The sequence below is a fragment of the Mustela putorius genome, unplaced genomic scaffold (genome assembly GCF_011764305.1).
Source record: "Mustela putorius furo isolate JIRA1106 unplaced genomic scaffold, ASM1176430v1.1 tig00000145_pilon_pilon_pilon, whole genome shotgun sequence".
Taxonomy (NCBI): domain Eukaryota; kingdom Metazoa; phylum Chordata; class Mammalia; order Carnivora; family Mustelidae; genus Mustela; species Mustela putorius.
In genome coordinates, this window is record NW_025421294.1 from 13,421,299 (window position 1) to 13,446,942 (window position 25,644).

General features: G+C 38.1%; 1 protein-coding gene across 3 annotated transcripts in view; it reads left to right on the forward strand.

The window, feature by feature from the left end:
- The first annotated feature begins 2,898 nt into the window (after nucleotides 1-2,898).
- IL6ST (interleukin 6 cytokine family signal transducer) overlaps nucleotides 2,899-25,644 on the forward strand; it is a 53,993-nt gene continuing 31,247 nt past the window's right edge. Inside the window, exons 1-3 of one of the 3 annotated variants that reach the window (XM_004744639.3) lie at nucleotides 2,899-3,137; nucleotides 4,913-5,005; nucleotides 21,670-21,756. The gene's annotated coding sequence lies outside the window, so the exon portion shown is untranslated. The remainder of the gene's footprint in view (nucleotides 3,138-4,912; nucleotides 5,006-21,669; nucleotides 21,757-25,644) is intronic. The other 2 variants (XM_004744638.3, XM_004744640.3) reach the window with 2 other exon arrangements.

The following is a 25,644-nucleotide window of genomic DNA, read 5'->3' on the forward strand; positions in this document are numbered from 1 at the left end:
TAATAATGATAAATATAAAACTAGGGGACTGAAATTGGTAAAGAGTGGGACCAAGAATGCAGAGGTGGAAAGCTTTTAAAAGAATAAGGCAGTAGGAAAAGAAGAAAAAGGTATACACTTGCCTCCTAAGTTGGAGAAAAGTGAAGATTGCTCACAAATGATGCTACTGGGTTTTTCCACGGAATAATGAAACAGAACATCTAGAATAGATTTTGGGGTGGGGCCGATAGTTCAAGGAAGGAAAATAGTTAGGAAATAGCATTGATAAGGTAAACATGACTGAAAGTCAAGGGAATTGAAAATACTAGTGACAGTGCAGTTTAAAAAGTTGATAAAAGGATTCCCACAATTTAGGGAGATAAGCAAAGGTAGGAAATAACTGATAAATTTTCAGAACAAAGACTGGAGGTCACACTGAGGACAAACCATAGACTCAGTGGGAGAGAACGGGTAAAAGAGATACAAGAGTAGGTAGTTGTGGGTAGAAAATCTTAACAATTGAAAATGTTGCAGGCGGAGTAATTTCATTTGAGGACTGGATTCAAGGAGTGACTACATCTATGGGCTTCTGACAGAGATGAAGATGATTGGAAAAGAAAGATGAGAAATCGTGAGGTCAGGGTTCTGAGTCATGATCATGGATGCTGAAATCATTAGGCTGGGGCAGGACATGCAGATCCTTCCAAGGCTGACACAGAGTTTCAGAAACACAGTAGGGCACAGGCAAGGAAGTAAATGGCTGTCTTGGTCACTGCCAACTGTATGCAAATAGTGAGCAGGCAGAATTGGTCTTCAGCACAGATTACCTTTGTTATGTAGCATTTTTTTTCCTGGCTCTGTTCACCTGCTCTGAGTAACCTCACTGTCCTCATATTGCTCTCTCACTGTACACTTCCCTACTCTCTGCTTTTGATATATGTGAAATCCAAAATGATCCTAAGGCATACATGGAAAGTTCTTGATATGTCACTTTTCCCCACTTACTGTTGCATCTTGACAAGTTTTCTCATGACAAATCCTTAACTGAAAAGTGGTCATTTGAGGGCCAATACCCTAAAGAGGTGCCTGCAAACTAATAATTCCAGCCATGGGGGGAAGGGCTCTTTCTGTTTTGAAAAATCTTTCTCCAATATTAATTCATCCTTTTAGCCCACGACTTTAGCCATCCCCACAAAACGTGAGTTTCTTAGAAGTTAGGCTGGGTTAGGCCAATACATAGATACCCACAGAAGGAATGACTCAGTTGTTTGCTCTCTTGACCAGCGCACAAGACAGACTAGTGTGCTGTGAGATATTAATTCCCTCCATCTTTATTCCCTGTACTGGTGAAATATCATCATTTTCATTATATGCTTTGATGCAAAAGGTTTGGGAAACACTGACGTAAGTCATCCACGAACAGCTGATATTTATTGAGCACCTACTATATACTGAGAGTCTCATGTATTTTAACTCATTTAACCTTTGCAGCATTCCCATTAGGTTGAACCATTATTCTCATTTTGCAGATAAAGAAACCGAGATGACCTGCCTGCCATCACAGACATAGGAAGTGGCAGCACCAGGATGCAAACTCAGGGAATTTGCAACCAGAAAGTTAAGTACACTTAACCACTATACATTCCTCTAAATAAATGTTTGCTAGATCTAAATAAACAATTTAAATTTTATACGTTTGTTTTAAACATCCCTGTAAATGGCCGACCTAGAATACAGTCCAATCACACTGTAGGTTAGCGTAGCATGACAGGGAGCACCAAGAGCTGAATACAGTGTAGCTTTGTCGGTCTTACAGCACATCCCCAGGTTTGCTTAGGACTCCTTTATCACTAGACTCGCTTTTCCGTTTTTTTTCAAAAGTACTTCATCAACAACTAAGAGATCATAATTTGTTGTGTTTTCCTCTTTCTGAATCCTGAATATAATGAAAAACTTTGTAATTTTGTAATTGTTTAATTTATGGGTATAATTTGTTCAAGTCCATTAAGCCATTATTGCCCTCCTACAGCGTGCCATTCTTCCACAGGAGGCCCTGGCCTCGGGTTAACTGACACTGACACACACACACACACACACACACACCCCACCCCCGACCCCCCCACTCCTTACAAGTTTGTCATCTTGCTTTGGGGAAAAACAAACAAACAAAAAAAAAAAAAAAAAAAAAAAAACACAGCGAACCTGAAAGTCCATTCTCAGGCAGGGTATGTATGTAATGAAATTAGTTTTTGCTAGGTATTTTTATCACAGATTGGGAGGTACAAACCGCAAAGAACTAGTTTCTTGGCGTGTCACACCACCTCTGGGGTTCACTGATCAATCGCAAACAAACTCATTTAGTAACTTAAATATATATATATGTATCCTGGCAAGGTTCATTTATGCATGCCTTGGACTGAGGCCGCCGCCACCACGATCTGCAGGCATCTCGTGTGAAGTCACGACCATCGAGTCCTTCACTTCCCCCGAGAAACTCCCACGCCTCCCCTGTCCCCGAGGGAGCCTGGCGGTCCCTCGCGGCTCTGAGTCCCTCGGGGAAGGCCGCGAACCAAGGCCGCGGGACCGCAGCGAGAAGGGAGAGCGGCAGGCGTACAAAGTACCCGGGCCCCAGTTCACGACCCCGTTATTCCACGGAAAAATGGAACATTCCGCTCCTTCCGCCCGCGGAGGAGAGGTGGGGGGAACCCTTCGATCCGGTCTAGGAAAAACGACGCGGGCGCAGCCGCCGGAATCCCGGACGCCAGGAGCAGCGTTACGGGAATTGCAGCAGACTGGAGTCCCGCCCCTTCGCCGTCGGGTTACCGCCTGGCCAATATCCTAGCGCGCCAGGTCTCCCTGGAGCCAATCAGCATACAGTCCCTAAACCCGGGGGCGGGGCGCGGCGAGGGCGCTGCGGGGCGGGGCCGGGGCACAACGCCCCGCCAGGGGAGGAGGGCCGCGTGCCGCGTCTGCGGGAGGGAGCCGGGAGCGAGCCGGAGCCGAAGCGAGGTCTGGAGTGGCCCGCGGTTCCGCGCCGGGAACGCCCGGGCGCAGCTGAGCCGGGGGCCGCGACTGGGCGGCCGACAGACCCGTTCCGGCCTGGGACGGAGGGAGTCGTCGCTCTACAGACGCGGATGAGCGAGGCGCCGCGGCCTGAGGTGAGGAGATCCCGTGGCCGAGTGAAGGGCCGCGTAGAGGGAGGGTGAGGGCCGGGTCGGGGGTATTGGGGCCTGGAGAGCAGGCACTCGAGGGGGCCACCCCTCCCGGAAGAGGGGCACCCCAGTAATGTGCACGTCCCAAACTTGTTAGTCCAGCTGGGAAATCCCCCACATTCCTCCTTCCTTTCCGTGTTCACACACCTCTGAATTTGATTTCTACAAGTTTGTCACCTATATTCCTCAATCATAAGCGCAGACCTTACTTAAGCGCGCTCACACACACCCACACACCCTTCTTTGGCCCACGCCCCCAAATCTCCACTTTTTGCCCTTTTCTATCTCCCCTTAATTTGCACTAGCCTCTTCATATTTTTCTACCTGTAAATCAGTATCTCTTTACCAAAGCCATCTTTTAATCGTGAAGTTACAATGTTTCAACATGGTTGAAAGTTCGTTTTAATTAAAATATTTTAAACTAAACGCGTTTTTTTCTCTTTATCTCTTCTGTATACCTTTACATGTATCTCTTACATGTATCCCACGTAGCGCTGTATTTGAGAAGCACCAAATCCATCTTTAAAAGTTTACCCCTCCCCCTAGCTTAAAGGTTATTCCAAGTGGCAAGGTTCTTCTGTTTTTCAGTAGATGAACAGCATTTTATTCATAACTCCAGCTGAAAAAAATATCGCAGGTTAGAATTAAGACTTGCCACTTTGGTTTTTTGGGGATTTTTCCCTTCAGAAGAACACCCATTTTGGTTTAATTTGTGTAGTATTGGCATTTTCAGCAGTTACGCTGCTAGGAAATAATTAGTGATTAGAATGCCAGGGTGACTTCTAAAAGATTGGAGTCTTTGGTTAAGTCACTGCTGTAAACAAACCCTTTAGACTGTGTGACTGCCAGCTTCAAGTTGGAACAACTGTTAATTTGAAATTTCTGGCTCAGATCATCATCTGAGCTGTTCGCCATTATCTTAATTTCTTAGATTACTGATAATTTTCACTTGGAAGTATTTTTTTTTTTTTTTTTTTTTTTTTTTTTTTTAGCTATAAATGGAATTACACGTTTATGGAACCAACTTGATACTAAGTTGAATCGTGTTTTCCAGCTGCTTCTTTTGAGGGGTTATTTTGAACACTTGTTTTTAATCACAAGTGGAAGAAGAAAATTACAGGATGGAGAAAGTGAGAAAAAGGATAAGTTTTATAGTGGAATTTTTCCCTCTTCTCAAGTCTAATTGGCAATGCTATACATGTTTGTGTCTTATAGGTAATTTAGAATATTATAAATACTGCCAGCTAAGTTAATATATTTTCCTATGTAATGAAAAACATGCCGTGTTCTTTCACGTTTTCATTTATGAGTTGCAGTGTTTTCAGTTTATTTAAAATTTTTTTCCAAGGGAATTTGAGCTTCAGTTAATGTTAGGTAAGTGTTGATTATTACATATACCCGTGAAGTAAAAATTTGCAGTATTCTTTATAGAGAAGGAAACTGAGGGGCTGGGTCCCTGTGATACCTAGATCTGTGTAATACTAAATCCTGTAATCTCAGTTGATCATTTTGTCATGCTGATGAAATTCTTGTAAAGGATCCACCAGTACACTTTGGGAACTTGGGGACTTGATAACTGATCCTCAGAGAGGGTTTTTTCCCTATAGAAGCTAGAGTTTTCCATTTTAACATATCAGGACTCCCTAGTTCTATACATTTGCACTATCTCTCCTGGAGAAGTGTGGAATGTTCTCACAGTCTCCATTTCTTTGATTGCAAAGGTTGTATGATCAGAATTGAAGTTTCTACTCTTCTTACACAACAAATACTAAGGACTTAACTGCGGGCTACAGGAATTCACAAAGACATATAAGGTATTCCTAGGTCGTTTATAGAGTTTACAGAAATTGGACTGGCAGATACATGAAAAATTATGCAAGGCAGTTTTATTTAGAATGATGCAGAAATGTAGAATGTAGAAATGTAGAATGATACAGAAACTGCTATAGGTAATTAAATTAGGGAGTGATTATTTAAAGGTTGGAATAATCAAAGGATTGAGCAGAAGTCAAACTTGAAACCTTCGTGAGATTTGGATAGAGAAAAATGAAGGAAACTCAAGCCAAATAGAGGTCTATGTAGAAGGTATGTTAATTAAAATAGCCAATAGGTATGTAATACTTAATTTGTGCCAGTCATGGTTCTGAGCACTTTGCCCATATTAATTCTCTCAGAAGGCAAATGCTATTATCTTCCTTTTACAAAGAAGCCAAAACAAAAAGAGGTTAATTTGTCCAGTGCCACACAGTTAATAAGGGGTCGATCTGGAATTCAGGCACAAATAGCCTGGCTTCAGAATCTGAGCTCTTAACTGTGATGCATGTGTTTATTTCTTCATATAGTGTACTTGAATGGTGGTGACTCAAATAATACGCCAATTCTAGGAGGTCTTTTAAAACACTCTCAATTGTGCTCTGTGTGCCTCAAAGTATGTAGATCTGAAAATTTCAAGACATAGAAACAAGTAATCCAGTACAAGGTTAATCAGTCCTGTTACGGAACTGTACACAAGTGCATTGGGAGCAAATGTGTTTGTGGGAACTGGGAAATTCCACAGGAGAGATGATGTTTCATTGGAGTTACACAGTTAAAAAGCAGAGTCGGGATAGTGTATGTAGAAGCACAGACTCTGAAATAACAAAACATGTTACAGAAAGTCCAGTAGTTTATTGTGGCTTGAGCTTAGTCTGTAGGAGTGAGTTTAGTCTACAGGTGCAGGGAACGATAAAAAGTAGACCAAAATGTGAAATGGCATGATGAGTTCAAGGCAAATAAAAGCTTAAATATTTGCTTTGCATTTGGGAAGCTGCATAAATAATTTCACTGGATTGTTTGCTATTCTATTTAGATGTACAATGGAGGAGTAGCTTGAGGAAACAATAATTGAGTAGAGGGTTTTTTTAGAATAGACTTGATTGTTCATTGGTTGGTTTGTTTGAGGTGCTCTCTACACCCAACATGAGGCTTGAACTCAAAACCCCAAGGTCAAGGTCACTTGCTATATCTGATGAGCCAGCTAGGCCCTTCTAGAATAGATTTTTTTATTTTTTTCAAATTTTTATTTTATTAACATATAATGTATTACTTGTTTCAGGGGTACAGGTCTGTGATCATCAGTCTTAAGACAATTCACAGCAGTCACTGTAACACATAACCCTCCTCAGTGTTTTATCACCCAGTCACCCTATCCCTCCCCCCAACCCAGCAGCCCTCAATTTGTTTCCTGAGTCTCTTATGGTTTGTCTCCCTCCCAGGTCCCATCTTGTCTCATTTTTCTCTCCCTCTCGCCCCCAAATTCCTCATATCAGAGATCATAGGATAATTGTTTTTCTGTGATTGACTTTTGTTTAGCATAATACTCTAGTTCCATCTGCGTATGGCAAGATTACGTTTCTTTTTTATGGCCGCATAGTATTCCATTATATATACTTTTACATACACACACACACATACACACATACATATAAAATAACCATTCATCTGTTGGACATCTAGGTTCTTTCCATAGTTTGGCTATTGCGGACATTGCTCTTATAAACATTTGGGTGCACGTGCCCCTTGGGATCACTACATTTGTATCTTTAGGGTAAATACCCAGTAGTGCGATTGCTGGGTAGTAGGGTAGCTCTATTTTCAACTTTCTGAGGAACCTCCATACTGTGTTCCAGAGTGTCTGGACCAGCTTGCATTCCCACCAACAATGTAGGAGGGGTCCCCTTTCTCTGTATCCTCGCCTGCACCTGTCGTTTCCTGACTGATTAATTTTAGACATTCTGACTGGTGCAACGTGGTATCTCCAGGTGGTTTTGGTTTGTATTGCCTTGATGCCAGTGATGATTAGCATTTCTTCATGTGTCTCTTGGCCATTTGGCTGTCTTCCCAGAAATGTCTGTTCCTGTCTTCTGCTCATTTCTTGATTGGATTATTTGTTCTTTGGGTGTTAGGTTTGATAAGTTCTTTATAGATTTTGGTTACTAGCCTTTTGTCTGATACATCATTTGCAAATACCTTTTCCCATTCTTCGGTTGTCTTTTGGTTTTGTTGACTGAGTTGCAAAAAGCTTTTTATCTTGATGAAGTCCCAGTATTGCCCTTGCTTCCCTTGCCTTTGGCAATGTTTCTAGAGTTGCTGCCGGTGCTCTCCTCAAGGATTTTGATAGATTCCTGTCATATTGATGTCTTCCATCCATTTTGAGTCTGCTTTTGTGTGTGGTGTAAGGAATGGTACATGCTTCGGCATGTAGATATCCAATTTTCCCAAAATCGTTTGTTACAGAGGCTTTTTTCCATTGGACATAGAATAGATTTTAAGTACTGGAGAAGATAGGTTAGACAGGCACATGAAGCCAATTTTTTAAGTTCTAAAATAGCTAAATATTTGGCATTATTATTGACCCTTTAAAAGCTTTTGAAGATAAGAGTGACAAGTTAGGTAGGTTGATCCACCTGTAACCTCAGACTGATTCGGAGGATGGAAAGAGACTGGAAGCAGGAAGGCCATTAAATAGTAAGGTGATCCCATGTGCAGAAATGATGATCTTCATGGTAGAAGGTAGAAAAGAGACAAGTAGGAAAGACATCATGAAAGATGATTAGATAAGCTAGAATAATAGATAGCTAAGAGGCGGTGGTGGACCCCATTGATTTAGGTTGTTCAAAAAGGTGATCTTAGGTGGGGAAAAAGATAATTTTTTTCTTCCAAGTGAGTGCATTTGTGTCTGTATGTGTATAGCATGTATGTTATTTGTGTATTGTTTTTAGACCTATTTGAGTCAGAGGCAGAATATCCAAGACAAGGATACATAACTGGAATCAATGATCCCAGCCAGAATTTTTTGTTTGTTAAAGATTTTATTTGTTTGACAGACAGATCACAGGTAGGCAGAGGTGCAGGCTGAGAGAGAGAGGAGAAAGCAGGCTCCCTGCTGTGTGGAGAGCCTGATGCGGGGCTCAATCCCAGGACCTGAGCCAAAGGCAGAGGATTTAACCCACTGAGCCATCCAGGCGTCCCCCAGCCAGAATTCTTGAAATTATTTTGTTAGAAATAGTAATAGTTGAAGCTCTGTATCTTCATATGTTGGTATTTTTAAAAAGCAGTAGATTCCAAATACTTGGGTACTTCCATAGCCAGGAGGTAAACCCTAGGAGAGAATTCAGTGAAGGAGACATAAAGTAAGATAGATGAACAAATTCATCCACATGATACCATTATATAGAAAACAGGAGAAAAGAGAAATTCAAAAACAGACCTGGTCAACCATGTTCAGAAACATGATATGTTACAATGTCTAGAGTCTCTCTGATTCTGTGTCTTGTCTAGTATATCTTAATGAGATTTAATGAGAAATTAGTTAGCTAATCATGACTAACTAAGATAGCTATGTGTTTTGCAATGTGGCTGTAGTATAGGTTATTATTTTAAAGCTGCTTGTATACATACCCCAGAGCAGGAGCTTTATTTCTTTCAGCACAATAAATCTGTTGGCTCTATTAAAAATTTGGATGTTCTGCCTCCCAAGTTTTCATTTTTCGTTTACTCAGTTTCATTCTTTGCTCGGAAGTGGATTTGTTTCATCATTACTTCTGAAGAGTGCATTTCATATTGGTTGTCTCCACAGTCTGTTTTTGTTTGGATGTTCTTTGTTTGTATTCCCTTACCTCCATTCCCTAACAGAAAGTAAACTCATCAGAGCTGTGTTTCAGATATGGCAGCTCTGGTTTGTACACTGGCCTGTGCTGGAATTTTGCCATTGATAATCTTCATTTGACATTTAGAGTCAAAGGTGACATATAGCTCATGTGTATGCTATGTTCTCTGTTTAGAAAGGCCTTTATTCGCGTTTCATTTCTGGGCCTTCCTGGGTCCTTTGTGAATTGGGCTGTTCTCTGTGCTTCTGTAGCATTCTGTGCATGTTCTGCCTCTCTAAACTTTAAACTTAAGAGCAAGACCTGTTTATTTGGCTTCAACTGTATGAGTTATATTCCTTAAGCTGCAGTGAGAATGTAAATAGTCATCAAAATATTTTTTAGCCTTTTCATTTGTATGAAACAAGTCAGTGATAATTTGTAGGAGGACTTGCCTAACTCTGAGGTCTCTCTTTCTTCCAATAGTCAGAATCTAAAGATCCTTAATCTGGAGTGTATGTATGTGTAATGAAGTAGAACTCTCTATCTTTTTGCTTGTGGAGCCAGTTTTCCCAGTACTGTTTTAAATGGTCCTTTTCCCCCAGTGATAGGCGCTTTTTTTTTTTTTTTTAATCGGATGATTAAATTCTTAAGTATCTATGGATCTGTTTCTGGACTTTTTTTGCTTTATACTATTGATCAAAATATTCAGATGCAATGCCCCGTTTAATTACTATAATGTTGCATTATGCCTTAATAGATGAGTAGAGCAAGTTTTCTCTTCATCTCTTGAAAATTGGCTTTTGGTCATTATCTAATATTTTGTGTGACATTTTAAATTGGTTTGTAAAGTTCTATAATAAATGACTTCTTTGTAGTTTAAGTAAAAGTTGTGTTGCATTAATACAGTATTTTGTGAAGAACCAGTGCCTACCATGTATATTTTCTTTTCCATTTCATGGTATTTGACTAATGAGCTTTTAGTAAGGGTTTATGGTTTTCTGTATCAGGTTATTACATATCTCTGATTAGTTTTTTTTTTTTTTCTTTATTACAGTTTTTGCTGCTGTTGTGACTAGGATTTTTTATTTTAAATTTCTAACTGGTTATTACTAGTATGTAGGAGAACTATGTTTTTTGATGATCTTTTAATTCTAAGTAGTTGTGGTAGTTTGTCATTTGATTCCCATTCTATTCCTTAATAGATAGTATCATCTGCAAGTTTTTCTTTCTCCATTTTTATATATCATTTGTTCTGTTTTTGGTTAAGCCATGTAGAACAGTGTTAAGTGATGACTCCAAATATCTTGTTTGAATTCTGACTTCAATAAGACTGATCCTAATTTTTATTTTTTACTATGTTGTTTCCTGTGGGTTTCTGATAAAAGATAGTGGCAACAGCAACAAGAGCTGCACTGATAACAGGTTACCATTTATTGAGTACATACTGTGAGTCAGGTAGATTATAAGTGCTTTATATTTATTGACTTAATCCTCACAAAAGCTCTGGGTAATATGTGGGGTAGGTAGTGGTGGTATTCTTATTTTACAGATAAGGAGAATGAAAGGGAGGGATAGTAAATAACTTGGCTAAGATGTTTTACAAAAAGAGTTCGGATTTGCACACATTGGGGATTTGAACATAGGCTTGAATCCATCATCTTTGTTATACTTCATGAAGGTAAGGATGGTCTCTTTCAGTCTTCACTTTCTTACACTTTGTTACTTTCAAATTTTAAGTGAACAGTTGTTGAATATTATCAGATAATTTTCAAGCATCTTTTGGAATGATTGTATAGTTTTTTCTCTTAATACAGTGAGTAATATTGTTAATCTTTTGCTTAATGGACCATGCTTACATTTTTAGGTTTTTATTTTTTCTAAAGATTTTTAAAAATTAATTTATTCAAGAATAAAATTAATTTATTCAAAAATTAATTTACTCAAGAACATGAGCAGGATGGGGGGAGGGGGAGAAGAAGCGGGAGAAGCAGACTTTCTGTTGAGCCTGACTGGGGGCTCCATCCCAGAATCCTGGGATTATGACTTAGCTCAAGGCAGAAGCATAACATACTGAGCCACCCATGTGCCCTTTATTTTAGGCTTAGTACTATTGGTATTTATGGAGTTTTTGTTGTTGTTTTCATGTATGTCATGAAAATTAATTTGCAAATGCTTTGGTTAGGATTTTTCACACCTATATGCACAATAGTTTAACAATAGTTTTATTACGTAATTCCTGTTTGATTTGGTGTCCAAATGACTGCAACTTGCACTTAAGACCAAAAACAGGATAAAAGGAGGTAAGATTTACTCTCTTGACTGATAGAACCATAAAACAAACAAACAAAAAACCCACATGAAACAGTGATAATCAAGACACTTGACACTGGATAATGAAAAGCAGTGGTCTTGACAGATGGGAAACAAGTTAGATGAACCCTGTGATTGCCCTAGCCTACTACCTTGAGAAAGTTTCCAGTCCCTGGCACAGGTAGGTGGGGAATCCAGGATAAGATCCATGGATTCTCTTTGACCTGTGGAGATGGCTGGGATTACCAAAGGAGCTAGAATTCACAAAACAGTACTAGAGGGCTAAAAAGCTTCAGAGGTCCTGCTAAACTATTCATCTGAGTACTGACTAGTGCATGCATGTAAAGAAATTACTACAGACCAGGGAAAGAACCTTCTGGAGGGGTTGAAGATAGCAGTGCTTGGTGCTTCCATTGGATCAGGAAAGGTTCCTGTCCCCACCAGCCAGGTTTGGAACCATTTGACTCATGGGACGTTGGTTAGAGACACAGAAGGACCCTGGCTCAGTAGTAAATAAATTGGCCTGGAATAAGTTAAGTGCTGCTCCAATTCCACCCAGGGTATCTTTTTTTTTTTTTTTTAAGTTTTTTGTTTAAATTCCTTTTAACATCCAGTGTGAAATTTAACTTCAGGCGTACAAAATAGTGATTCAGTACTTTTATACTATACCTGGTGCTCGTCACAAGTGCACTCCTTAATCCCCGTCACCTGTTTCACCCACCCTCCCCTATGCATCTCCCCTCTGGTAACCATCAGTTTGGTTTTTATAGTTAACAGTCTGGGGGGGGGGCGTTGGGGTGGCTCAGTCAGTTAAGCTTCTGCGTTTGGCTCAGGTCAGGATCTCAGGATCCTGGAATCAAGCCCTGCATTAGGCTTCCTGCTCAGCAGAGGGGCTGCTGCTGCCTCTCCCGCTGCTCACGCTTTAAACTCAGATCTTTTTTTTGTTAAGAGTCTGTTTCTTTGTTTACATCCTTTCTTTTTTAACCTTATTTTGTTTCTTAAATTCCATATATGAGTGAATACATTGTCTTTCTGTGACTTATTTTACTTAGCATCATATTCTACAGTTCCATCCACGTCATTGAAAATGGCAAGATTTCATTCTTTTTGATGGCTGAGTAATAGTCCAGTGTGTGTGTGTGTGTGTGTACACATAGATACACACAACACGTGTGTGTGTGGGTATGTATGTATGTATATATATACCCATACACACCTGTCATCTTTATTGACTAATCAGTTGATGGACATGTGGGCTGTTTCCATGATTTGGCTATTGTAGGTACTGCTAATACAAACCTCAAGGTGCATGTATTCCTTTATATTAGTAATTTTGTATTGTTTGGATAAATACCTACTTAACCAGTATATCTTAAAAGGAAGACCTAAAAGAACCATATTGTTTCCAGGTACTTAACTGTGAAGAACCATATTGTTTCCAGGTACTTAACTGTGTCCTAGAATAAAGTTCAAACGTACAGACATAACAGAGACACCTTTGCTTGAGTTACTGGGTTTTGGCTCAGGTCTTGATCTCAGAATCCTGAGATCAAGCCCTATGTCAGGCTCATGAGGTGTCTGTTCCTCTCCCCACTGCCCTCATTCTTGCATGCTCTTTCTTGCTCACTCCAATGATAAATAAACCTTCAAAAATAAATAAATAAATAAATAGAAGGATTTAGAAATACAAAAAAAATCCAGTACAGATCCAGTAGCAAAAAAGGTGAAAGTCAGTGTCCATCATCCAAATAGGAATTATCAGGCATGTGTAAGAAGCATGAAAGTACAAAGTATAATAAGGAGAAAAATTAAAAGTAATGCAGAGCTCACATTAGATGTTAGAATTACCAAAGAAATTAGAAGTTACTTTAACTGTGTCCTATATGTTCAAGAAGTTAGTTACAGAATACATGCAAAAGACCCAGTTGAACTTCTAGAGATAATAAATATGTGTGAGATGAAAAATATACAAGTTAGGATTAATGTCAGAATAGATATTGCAGACGAAAAGATCAGTATGCCTAAAGATACAGCAGTAGAAATTATCATAAAACAGAAAAAACGGACTGGACACAATGAGCAAGGGGAACTACTTCAAGCATCCTAATAATACATGTTAGTAGAATTCTCAAGGGTTAGGAGCAAGAGGGTCAGAAATAAATTCAAAGAAACAGTGGCCTCAGTCTTCATAGATTTGATGAAAAATGTTTAAACCAGCAGATGCAAGAAGTTCAACAAACTCTTAAGTGCCAGAAACATCATAAAAACTTGACCAAGGTGCTTTATAATCAAGATTGCTCAAAATTGGTGATAAATAGTTAAAGAAAACTGACATGCATCCACAGGAGAAAAGAGACCTTTCATACAAAAGAAGAAAGATAAGGATGATAGTGGATTTCTCATGAGAAACAGTGCATGCAAGAACTTAATAGCTACATTTTTAAAACACTGAAAGAAAAATCTGTCAATTGAGAATCTATACCTAGTGAAAATACCTATGAAAAATAATAAAGAAGTTATTTTTAAGTATGTAGAAACAAATAATCCATCACCAGCAGACCTGCGCTACAAATAATAATAATAATCCTTCAGACAGAAGGAAAACATCAAATAGAAATGTAGACCTTAGATAAAAGATGAGAAGCTCTGGAAATGGTAGTAGACATAGGTATATACACAAGATATTTGTATTATAATCTCTCCTTTAAAGCGATTTTTAAGGGGTGCCTGGTGGCTTGGTAGGTAGAGCCTATGCCTTCAGCTCAGGTCATGATCCCAGGGTGCTGGGATCGAGTCCCACATTGGGCTCTCTGCTCAGCAGGGAGCCTGCTTCTCCGCCTCTCTCTGCCTGCCTCTGTGCCTACTTGGGATCTCTGTTGAATTAAAAAAAAAAAAAATCTTCAGAGTGATGATTTAAGCAAAAACAACAGTAGGGTTTACAACATGTATAAAGTACATCTGAAGTTTATAAACTATGTAAAAGTAAGTTGTATGCCAAAAATAGCATAAAGATAAGAGGGGAGAAAGAATTTATATACTCTTGTAAACTTCAATGTGCATGAGGTGCTATAACATCACTTGTTACAAAGATGGGTAAGTTTACGAAGTAAACTAGAAATCTTAATCACTAGGATAACAAAACAATTAATAGTTTACAAGCCAAAAAGAAGACAAAATGGAAATCCTAAGAAATGTCACCTAACACAGATGACAAAAATAGAAGAAAAGGGAGAAAAGAGATAAGTAGGTAGAAAAGAAATACAAAGCTGTGAGCTTTACCTACCTATCAATAATAATAAATGTTGGTGGCCTAGATTACTAATAAAAGCAGAAATTGTCAGATTAGATAAACTATATACTCCCTACCAAAACAAAACACAGCAACAAAAAACCCACAAAGCTTTAAATATGAAGAAAGAAACAGGTAATATACAAAAGAACAGGGAAAGAGTGTACCATAATAATACTAATGGAAGAGAAGATGAGAGGTCTATAATGATGTCAAAAGTAGATTTCAGAGTGAAGAATATTACCATTAGTAAAGAACATCATTGCACAATGATAGAAGAGTCACTTCATCGAGACCTTACATTTATGTTCCTAATAAAGCTTCAAAATAGGGCAAAATCTGAAAGAACTGCAAGAATAAAGGGATTATCAATACGCCCCTTTCAATATTTGATAGAGGAAGTAGACAGAAAATGACTAATGATATAACAGAAGATTTGAATAACACTATCAACCAGACTTGACTGACACTTAACACTGCATCCAGGAGCAACTGTAGTGGTTTTTTTTTGTTTTTTTTTTTGTTTTTTAATTTTTTAATAAACATGTATTACTAGCCTCAGGGGTACAGGTCTGTGAATCACCAGGTTTACACACTTCACAGCACTCACCATAGCATATACCCTCCTCTATGTCCATAACCCCACAACCCTCTTTCTAGCCCCCTCCCTCCACCCCCCCCAGTTTGTTTTCCCCCCAGTTTGTTTTGTGACATTGAGTCTCTTATGGTTTGTCTCCTTCCCGATGCCATCTTGTTTCATTTATTCTTTCCCTGTCCCCCAAACCCCCACATTGCATCTCCACTTCCTCATATCAGGGAGATCCTGTGATAGTTGTCTTTCTCCAATTGACTTATTTGCTAAGCATAATACCCTCCAGTTCATCCATGTCGTCCCAAATGGCAAGATTTCATTTCCTTTTTTTTTTCCCAAAGATTTTATTTATTTATTTGACAGAGATCACAAGCAGGCAGAGAGAGAGGAAGGGAAGCAGGCTCCCTGTTGATGTAGGTTCTCTCCACAGTTTGGCTATTGTGGACATTGCTGCTATAAACATTTGGGTGCACGTGCCCCTTTAGATCACTGTTTGTATCTTTAGGGTAAATACCCAGTAGTGCAATTGCTGGTTGGTAAAGTAGCTCTATTTTCAACTTGTTGAGGAACCTCCATGCCATTTCCAGAGTGGTTGCACCAGCTTGCATTCCCACCAACAGTGTAGGAGGGTTCCCCTTTCTCCACATCCTCACAAGCATCTGTCATTTCTTGATTTGTTAATTTTAGCCATTCTGACTGGTGTGAGGTGGTATTTCATTGTGGTTTTGATCCGTATTTCCCTGATGCCCAGTGATGTGGAGCACTTTTTCATGTGTCTGTGGGCCATCTGGATGTCGTCTTTGCAGAAATGTCTGTTTATGTCTTCTGCCCATTTCTTGATTGGACTATTTATTCTTTGGGTGTTGAGTTTGCTAAGCTCTTTATAGATTTTGGATACTAGCCCTATATCTGATATGTTCGTTTGCAAATATCTTCTCCCATTCTGTGGTTTGTCTTTGGTTTTGTTAACTGTTTCCTTTGCTGTGCAAAATCTTTTGATCTTGATGAAATCCCAGTAGTTTATTTTTTGCCCTTGTTCCTTTGCCTTTGGCAATGTTCCTAGGAAGAAGTTGCTGCCGCTGAGGTGGAAGAGGTTGCTGCCTGTGTTCTCCTCAAGGATTTTGATGGATTCCTTTCTCACATTGAGGTCCTTCATCCATTTTGAGTCTATTTTCATGTGTGGTATAAGGAAATGGTTCAGTTTCATTTTTCTGCATGTGGCTATCCAATTTTCCAAACACCATTTGTTGAAGAGGCTGTCTTTTTCCCATTGGGCATTCTTTCCTGCATTGTTGAAGATTAGTTGACCATATCTGGGTTCTCAATTCTGTTCATTGATCTATGTGTCTGTTTTTGTGCCAGTACCATAATGTCTTGATGATCACAGCTTTGTAATAGAGCTTGAAGTCCGGAATTGGGATGCCACCAGCTTTGGCTTTCTTTTTCAACTTGGAGGTCTTCTCTGGTTCCATATAAATTTTAGAATTATTTGTTCCATTTCTTTGAAAAAATGGATGGGATTTTGATAGGAATTGCATTAAATGTGTAGATTGCTTTAGGTAGCATAGACATTTTCACAATATTTATTCTTCCGATCCATGAGCATGGAACATTTTTCCATTTCTTTGTGTCTTCCTCAATTTCTTTCATGAGTACTTGTAGTTTTTGGAGTATGGATTCTTTGCCTCTTTGGTTAGGTTTATTCCTAGGTATCTTACGGTTTTGGGTGCAATTGTAAATGCGACTGAGTCCTTAATTTTTCTTTTTTCTGTCTTACTGTTGGTGTAAAGAAATGCAATGGATTCCTGTGCATTGATTTTATAGCCTGACTTTTTACTGAACTCCTGTACAAGTTCTAGCAGTTTTGGGAGTGGAGTCTTCGGGTTTTCCACATAAAGTATCATATCATCTGCAAAGAGTGATAGTTTGGATTGGATATTTGGATGCCTTTAATTTCTTTTTGTTTGATTGCTGAGGCTACAAATATTTCTAGTATTGCTAGAAATACTTCTAGTATTGCTAGAAATATTCTGCTAGAAATACTTATAGTACTATGTTGAATAGCAGTGGTGATAATGGACATCCCTGCCGTGTTCCTGACCTTAGTGGAAAAGCCCTCAATTTTTCTCCATTGAGAATGATATTTGTGCTGGGTTTTTCATAGATGGCTTTCCACCTGTGGTTTTTAACTACACACAGAACACTGATTTTCAAGACTTTCTTAAGTAAATATTTTTAACAATATTTTTAAGCAAATAGATCAGTGGAACAGAATAGAGCAGAAATTGGGTAGAGCTCCCAGGTGAAATCAGAGTGCCTCCTAATTTTGTAAAGTATTGTTAGAACATAGCCACACCCATTTGTTTATGTTTTATCTATGGCTGCTTTTGTCTGCAACAGCAGATGGTGTAGTTCAACAGAGACATTATGGTCTGCAAAGCCTGAAATACTTATTCTCTGGCCCTTTACATAAAAAAGTTTTCCCAAGCATGGAGTAGAGAGTATATAAATAGACCCACATATACACGGACAACTGATTTTTGATCAAAGTGTAAAGGCAATTCACTTGAGAAAGGACAGTTTTTCTACAAATAGTTCGGAAACACTTGGGTATTCCTGTGTAACAAAATGAACTTGAATACCTACCTTTACACCATGTATAAGAATTACCAACATAGTTGATAGACCTAAATATCAAACCTGAAACTATAAAACTTCTGGCTAGAAAACATAGACCCTTGAGACTTGGCATTCAGCAAGGATTTCTTTGATACAGTATCAAAAGGAGTAGTAAATAAATTGGACTTGATTAAAATGAAAATTTCTGCTGTTTAAAAAAGCATGGTTAAAGAACGGGAAGATAAGCCACAGATTGGGAGAAAATACTTTAAAAGGATTTTCTAATAAAGACTTTGATCTAGAAACCTATTTTTTAAAACTTCTAAACATAATGAGAAAACAACACACCCAATTTAAAAATGAGCAAAATATTTGAACAGACCAACATCACCAAAGAAGAACATGAATATATACCTACCATAGATACAACCTGGCTTGTCTGTTAGGTATTGTCCCAAGAGAAGTGAAAGCTTCTATCCATGCAGACTTGGGACTAGTTAGATTACACTATATTTATTTCACTAATACATCATGCACCTGCTTATAGCAAGAAAGTTGATTTAGCAAAGATACTGAGGTGCTCACTATGCTGGGTGTGATTCTTGATGCTAGGAATATAGAAGGGAACAAAGCAGACAATTTCTTACCTAATTTGCTAACATTCTGTTTTAGGTACACAGATAATGTTTTGACAATGTACTGGTTTCTCAGGGCTGCTGTAACAAAGTGCCACAAACTGGGTGACTTAAAATAACAGGAGTTTATTTTAAGGTTCTGGAAGCCAGAAGTCCTTCTGGAATTCTGGATAGAATCTGTTCCTTGCCTCTTCATAGCTCCTAGTGGTAGCCTTTAGTCTTGACATTTCTTACCTTACCCCTATAGTCTCTAGTGCATGCCTGTGTTGTCACATGGCATTGTGCCTATGTGTGTGTTTTTCATAATTTCATACTGTATTAAGGGCCCACCCTACTCCTTTATGGCATCTTAACTACATCAGCCACAGCCCTATTTCCAAACCATCATATTATGAGATACTGTGGATTAGGACATCAGTATATCTTTTGGGAAGAAAACACAATTCAACCCATAACAGCCAATAAGATAAGTAAACTATTTTACTATAGTCTGCAGACCAAATCTAGGATGCATCCTATTTTATTAAATAGTTTTATTAGAATTCAGCCATGCCATCTGTTCACATACTGTCTCTAACAAAGTCTACCTAGTTACAACAGATACCTTAATTGTGACAAAACCTAAAATATTTATTATCTGGCCCTTTACAAGAAATGTTTGCCAAGTCATTTTAGAAATTGTAAAGTGCCATTGGGAAAAAATGGGAAGGGGAGATTAGTAGTACTGGGTGGTCAGGGAAGACCTGTATGAGAAGGTTGAATTTGAGCAGATGCTATAAGGAATTCATCTTTATGTATTAACTTAGAAAGACGTCCAGATGTAGTAAGTGAAAAAAGCAAGTTATGGCACATTTTTGTGATCCAACTTTTGTAAAATAAGAAAGTATGTATTTATGCAGTATAATGTAATATATGAATAGAAAATTTTCAAAATTACCTACCAAATCGTTCACATTAGTTACCATGGTGGGATTATAGGGGACTTCTACATGATGTATTTTCAGCTTCCGTTCATTTGAAAATTTAAAAATTACTTCCTTTGCATTTTAATATCATTGTAAACTTAATTTCTTACATACTATTAAATTACATCAAAGGCTTAATATGTGTGAAACAGTAATGGAGGATTCAAAAGGAGTTGAACCTCATTGCCTGTTTGTTTTTTTGTTTCGTTTTTTGTGTGTGTGTGTTTTTTAATATTATGGTAGTCACCATACAATACATTATCAGTTTTTGATTAATTCATTGATTCATTGTTTGTGTATGACACCCAGTGTTCTGTGCAATACGTGCCCCCCTTTAATACCCATCATGGGGCTAACCCATCCCCCTACTCCCTTCCCCTCTAAAACCCTCAGCTTGTTTCCTGGAGTCCATTGTCTCTTATTAAGGTCTCCCCCTCTGACTCCCCCCTTCATTTTTCTCTTCCTTTTCCTAATGTCCCCCATGCTATTCCTTATGTTTCAGAAATAAGTGAAACCCTATGATAATTGACTTCTCTCCTTGACTTACTTCACTTAGCATAATCTCCTCCAGTACCATCCATGCTGATGCAAAAGTTGGGTATTCATCCTTTCTGAAGGCTGAGTAATATTCCATTATATATCTGGATGATATCTTTATCCATTTGTCTGTTGAAGGGCATTTTAACTCTTCCCACGGTTTGGCTGTTGTGACATTGCTGCTGTGAACATTGGGGTGCATGTGGCCCTTCTTTTCACTACATCTGTATCTTTGTAGTAGAGCAATTGCTTGGTCATACGGTTGCTCTATTTTTAACTGCCACACACTTTTTCCAAAGAGGCTGTACCAGTTTGCATTTCCACCAACAGTGTAAGTAAGAGGGTTCCCCTTTCTCCACAATCTCTCCAGCATTTGTTGTTTCTTGCCGCCTTCATTTTGGCCATTCTAAGTGGTGTAAGGTGGTATATCACTGTAGTTTTGATTTGAATTTCCTTGATGGCTAATGATGACTACTACTTCATGTATCTGTTAGCCCTTTGTATGTCTTCTTTGGAAAAGTGTCTGTGTCTTCTGTCCATTTTTTGACTTGATTATCTGTTTCGTGTGTGTTGAGTTTGAGGAGTTTTTTACAGATCTTGGATATCAGCTGTTTGTCTGGAGTGTCATTTGTGAATATCTTCTCCCATTCCATAGGTTGCCTCTTTGTTTTGTTGACTATTCCCTTTGTTCTGCAGAAGCTTTTGTTCTTGATGAAGTCCCAAAGGTCATATTTGCTTTTCTTTCCCTTGCCTTTGGAGACAAGTGTGTCTGTTTCTATGCCTGTACCATGCTGTCTTGATGATCACAGTTTTGTAATAGAACCTAAAGCCATGCATTATGATGCCTCCAGCTTTGGTTTTCTTTTTCAACATTTCCTTGGCAATTCGAGATATTTCAGGTTCCATACAAATTTTAGGATTGGTTGTTCCAGAACTTTGAAAAATGCCATTGGTATTTTGAGTGGGATGGTGTTGAAAGTATACATGGCTCTGGGTGGCATAGACATTTTAACAATGTTTATTCTTCTGATCTATAAGCATGGAATGTTCTTCCATTTTTCTGTCTCTTCTTCAATTTCAGAACGTAAGTGTTCTGTAGGCTTCCTTCACCTCTTTGGTTAGGTTCATTCAAAGGTATCTTACAGTTTTTGGTGCTATTGTAAATGGAATCGCTTCCCTCATTTCTCTTTCTGCAGGTACATTGTTGGTGTATAGGAGGAGAGCAACTGATTTCTATGCATTTATTTGTATCCTGCCACATTACTGAATTAATGTGTATGACTTCGAGTAATTTAGGGGTAGAGACTTTTGGGTTTTTCATGTCATCTGTGAAGAAAGAGAGATTTCTTTGCCGATTGGGAGGCCTTTTAATTCTTCTTGTTCTCTGGTAGCTGGGGCTAGGACTTCTGGTACTGTGTTGAAGTTATCCTTTACATTTCAAAGGGGAACCACCATTAATTATACTAGAATTTAACTTAGTACTGAAATTTAACTTCAATTTTTATAATGCCTGTGTGCATAAAACAGTATGGTAGTTGAAAAGCAGTAGCCTTAACTGCTAGTGAAAGGTAAAAGGTATGATTCTCCTAAAAATTTGCTTTGATTCCTTTTGTCAAATTCAAAAAATGTCCCATTCATGTTTCTGTGACATTACATGAACATCAGGAAAGTTTGGAGTAGGCATGGGAGGGGCTGATAATGTTCCTAAGTATTTTTCAAAACATCAATAGGATGTTTAAATATTGTTATACCAGTGTTTATGGGATCGTTTTAGACTGAAAGTCAGAAGGTACCTGAATGAGATACTTTCAGGAAGGCTTATCGCAGGCAAGGATTTAAGAGGAATGCATGTAATAAATATTACCAAAGTCAGCTTTCTGAACAAGGCTCTCCTCTCTCTATAGTGAGACTTAATGAAAAGAGCATGACTTTTGGAGGCAGAAGACTTAGTTTCAAGTCCCTGTTTCTTCACTTCCTAATTTTGTGATTTGGTAAGTAACTTCACCTGTCAGAATTTTTTTTTTTTAACCTGTCAGAATTAATCTTTTGTGAAGTTTCAGTAATTAATCCTTGCCATTCGAAACCTAGTGTATATGTACAACACAATGAGTGGACCGTAAGGTAAACTACAGACTCAGTGGAGGTTAAAGTGTGTCAGTGTGGGTTCATCCTTGGTAAAATATACTATTCTGGTGAGTGATACTGCTAAATAGGAGAGGCTGTTTAGCCTCTGTGTGGGGGGCAGAGGTGTGTGGGAATTCTCCATACCTTCCTCTCAATTTTGTTTTAAGCCTGAAGCTCTTTATTAAAATACTGATTCCTGCCCTACCAACCTCCTATTCTAGGATATTCGGATGATCAGGTGAAGTAATTTATATAAAAGCAGTTGTGTAATGTAAAATAGTATATAATGTACAAGTGTTACTATGAATTAACAATTAGTAATAATGGAATAGAGCAGAGTTGGATCATTTTTAAAATAATAATATAATGTAGGTATAACTGTCTCTCTGAAAATTTATTGAGTATGGTATATACTCTGTATATAGTATATATATACTACAGTATATATAGAGTATACTATAGTATATAGTATAGTATATAGTATATAGTAACACTATAATGTGTATACATCCTACCGTATTGGAATTTTCTTCATCCTGATCCCTGCCCAGCTTACTTAGTCAACAAACATTACTTTGCCTTCTGTTTGGCAATCGTAGTTCATCTACTATTTTAATTACAAGAGCAATGTTACTATGGTAACTAAGTTTATATTGACATTCTTCGCTCCAATGAAATCTGTACCTAAATGTATTACTCATGCCTTTTCTTTTGTTTTTTTGTTTTGTTTTGTTTTTATTTCATTTGACAGATCTCAAGTAGGCAGAGAGGCAGGCAGACAGAAGCATGCTCCCTGATGAGCAGAGAGCCCCATGTGAGGCTCCATCACAGAACCCACCCTGAGATCATGACCTGAGCAGAAGGCAGAGGCTTAAGCCACTGAGCCACCCATGTGTCCCTACTCACACTTTCTCATTTTGTCCTTGGGTCAAAGTAAAAAGAAAAAGACACTCAAAGATCACAATCCATAAGTAACAAAGAATTTATAAAGGCCAGAAGTATCAAGTATTTATCAGTTATAACTCCTGTACATTTTCTCCCACTTAAGAAATCCATGGGAATGAAAATGAACAAGAATGATAAACTATAGGGATAATCTTGATCTGTTCTAATTTTTTAAAATCATTTGTAAATTTTATTCATTTAACAATAATAGTGAATTAGTTCTGATGTGCACTTTTCAGCACATTACGTGTTGAACCATCACAGTTGAGGAATTGCCACTCTAGAAGAACCACTCATTGTGGAATTGGAATAGCCTTGCCTATATCTGTGGTTAGCAGTTTCATAGAATCTTCTTTGTTTGACAGATGAGAAGTAGGCAAAGAGGCGGTGGGGTTGAGGGGGTCGTGGGAGCAGACTCTCTGCTGAGCATGGTTTCATAGAATCTTCTAAAATAAGATGCAAATTTCAAGAAAAATTGTATGCCATATGTGGTTATAATATATGCATGGAAAGTTCTACCAGAGATGTAGGAGGATAATGCTAATAATGGAATTTTAAATTTAGTATGTACTGTCAACAAAATGAGAGGAACAGGATGCCGTGTACTATCAATTCTGTCCATTTTAAAACAAATAAGCCCCAAAATGAAGTTGACTATATTGCGTTTAATATTTTAGGTAGTGCTACTGTCTCTTAGGTTGGGACTATGATATTAAGTTCCTGAAGAGATGTTTCTTCATCTGATCTCAATGACAATCCTTTAAAAATTAGGACATTACTTTAGGGCGCCTGGGTGGCTCAGTGGGTTAAGCCACAGCCTTCGGCTCAGGTCATGATCTCAGGGTCCTGGGATCGAGTCCCGCATCGGGCTCTCTGCTTGGCAGGGAGCCTGCTTCCCTCTCTCTCTCTCTGCTTGCCTCTCCGTCTACTTGTGATTTCTCTCTGTCAAATAAATAAATAAAAATCTTTAAAAAATTAAAAAAATAAATAAATAAATAATAAAAAAAATAAAAATTAGGACATTACTTTAAAAAAAAAATTTTTATTATTTGAGAGAGCACACAAGCCCGGGTAGGGGCATAAGGAGACAGAGAAGTAGACCCCACTGAGCAGGGAGCCTGACTTGGGGCTCAATCCCAGGCCCCTGCATTGTGACCTGAGCCAAGTCTAAGGCAGATGCTTAACTGACGGAGCCACTGAGAGGTGTCTCAGGAAACATTACTTTCCAACTTCCAACTACTAAATTGTGAAACCTATCTTTTTGCCTGTTACCTACTGTGTTTCATGGCCCTGCTTAGATAAATCTAATCACTTTGCGGTAACTGTAAATACCTTTATGGGATCTCTTGTGTCAGTTTTGTCATAAGAATATAGTGCATTCATAGAAAGATTGCCAGTCTCTACAGTGTGAACAAGATACTTGATTGGTATGGGTGATCATTGTGTAATTGCATACTGCTCTCCCAACATGATCAGTTATTTTCTTCATTTTGTTTTGATGAGCAGTTGAATGATGTGGATTTTTCTAATATGGGACTATGAAAGTTAGGAAGTAAGAAATAAAACCAGTGGAGGAAAATGGTTCTTGAAATTTCATTCTTTTATCATTTACCCTGTAACAGTTGTTTAAATAGTTCATGAGCAGATTATTATAGAGTGACTTAACGTTGTTAGGGAGTACATAAAGTAAGTTAGTACTGAGATTTAATAAAAGAACACTGTATCCCAAATGCAGTACTGTGAAGCCCTGTTAAGAAGTTCATGGTTTTATTTGGGGGAGAGAGTTTACACATCAAGTATTTTTTAATGCAAATTTAGTTTTTGACTAAGTACTGAAGTCACATGGTACAACATTGGAAAGGTACAGAGAGTATATGGTAGTGTCTCCTTCCTACTGTGGAATCTCATCCAGTAGCAACCAGTCTTTGAATTAGTATCCTCCTTGAGGTATTTTATGCATCTATAAGGAGATGAGTGGGGTTTTTTTTTTGTTCCTCCCCACAAATAAATACACTGTTCTCTACTTCAACAGTATTTTATTTTATTTATTTATTTTTGGATGCCATTACACATCTCTAGGTAGTGATCTAGAACTTACTCATTTTTTTGGAGCTACATGTAGGCTGTATTTGGATATACCATTATTTAACTAGTCCTTACTTGTGCATTAACCTTTTTTATTAAAAACAAAGCTATAGTGAATAACCTTATGTGTGTGTTGCTTTGCTCAATTCTGTAGGATAAAATACTGGAAGAATTATTAGATTCAAACATAAAATATTTAAGTTTTGATTGATAATGCAAAACTGGGCATATATCTTGTCTGGGTTCTTTTTTTGTTTATAATTGAGCTCTGATTTACAAAGAATTCAATTTTTAACTCCTAGTTTATTTGGAAGGTTATGCCGTTTACACACTGTAAGTGCAGGAAATAAGAATGCCTTTATGTCATGGTCTCAAAATATTGTGTTGATAATTTTTTACTTTTCATTATATTTTTGCCAAATCTAGAAATGATATTGGGCTCGTTTTTGTTTTGTTCACTGTTTTTACTAAGTATAACTTACATGCAGTAAAGTCCACAGATCACAAGTTTATAGCTCAGTAAATTTTTAATGACCATCTAGTTTATAGAACATGCCCAGCATTCCAGAAGTTCCCTTCTGCTCTCTTTCCCCATCCCCCATAAAAGATAAGAACTGTTCTCTATCACCACAGATGACATTTGCCTAATTTCGAACTTCTATATAAAGGGAATCAAGCATACTTTGTGTCTCATTCTCTTTTCTCTTAATAGGAAATTGAGTCAT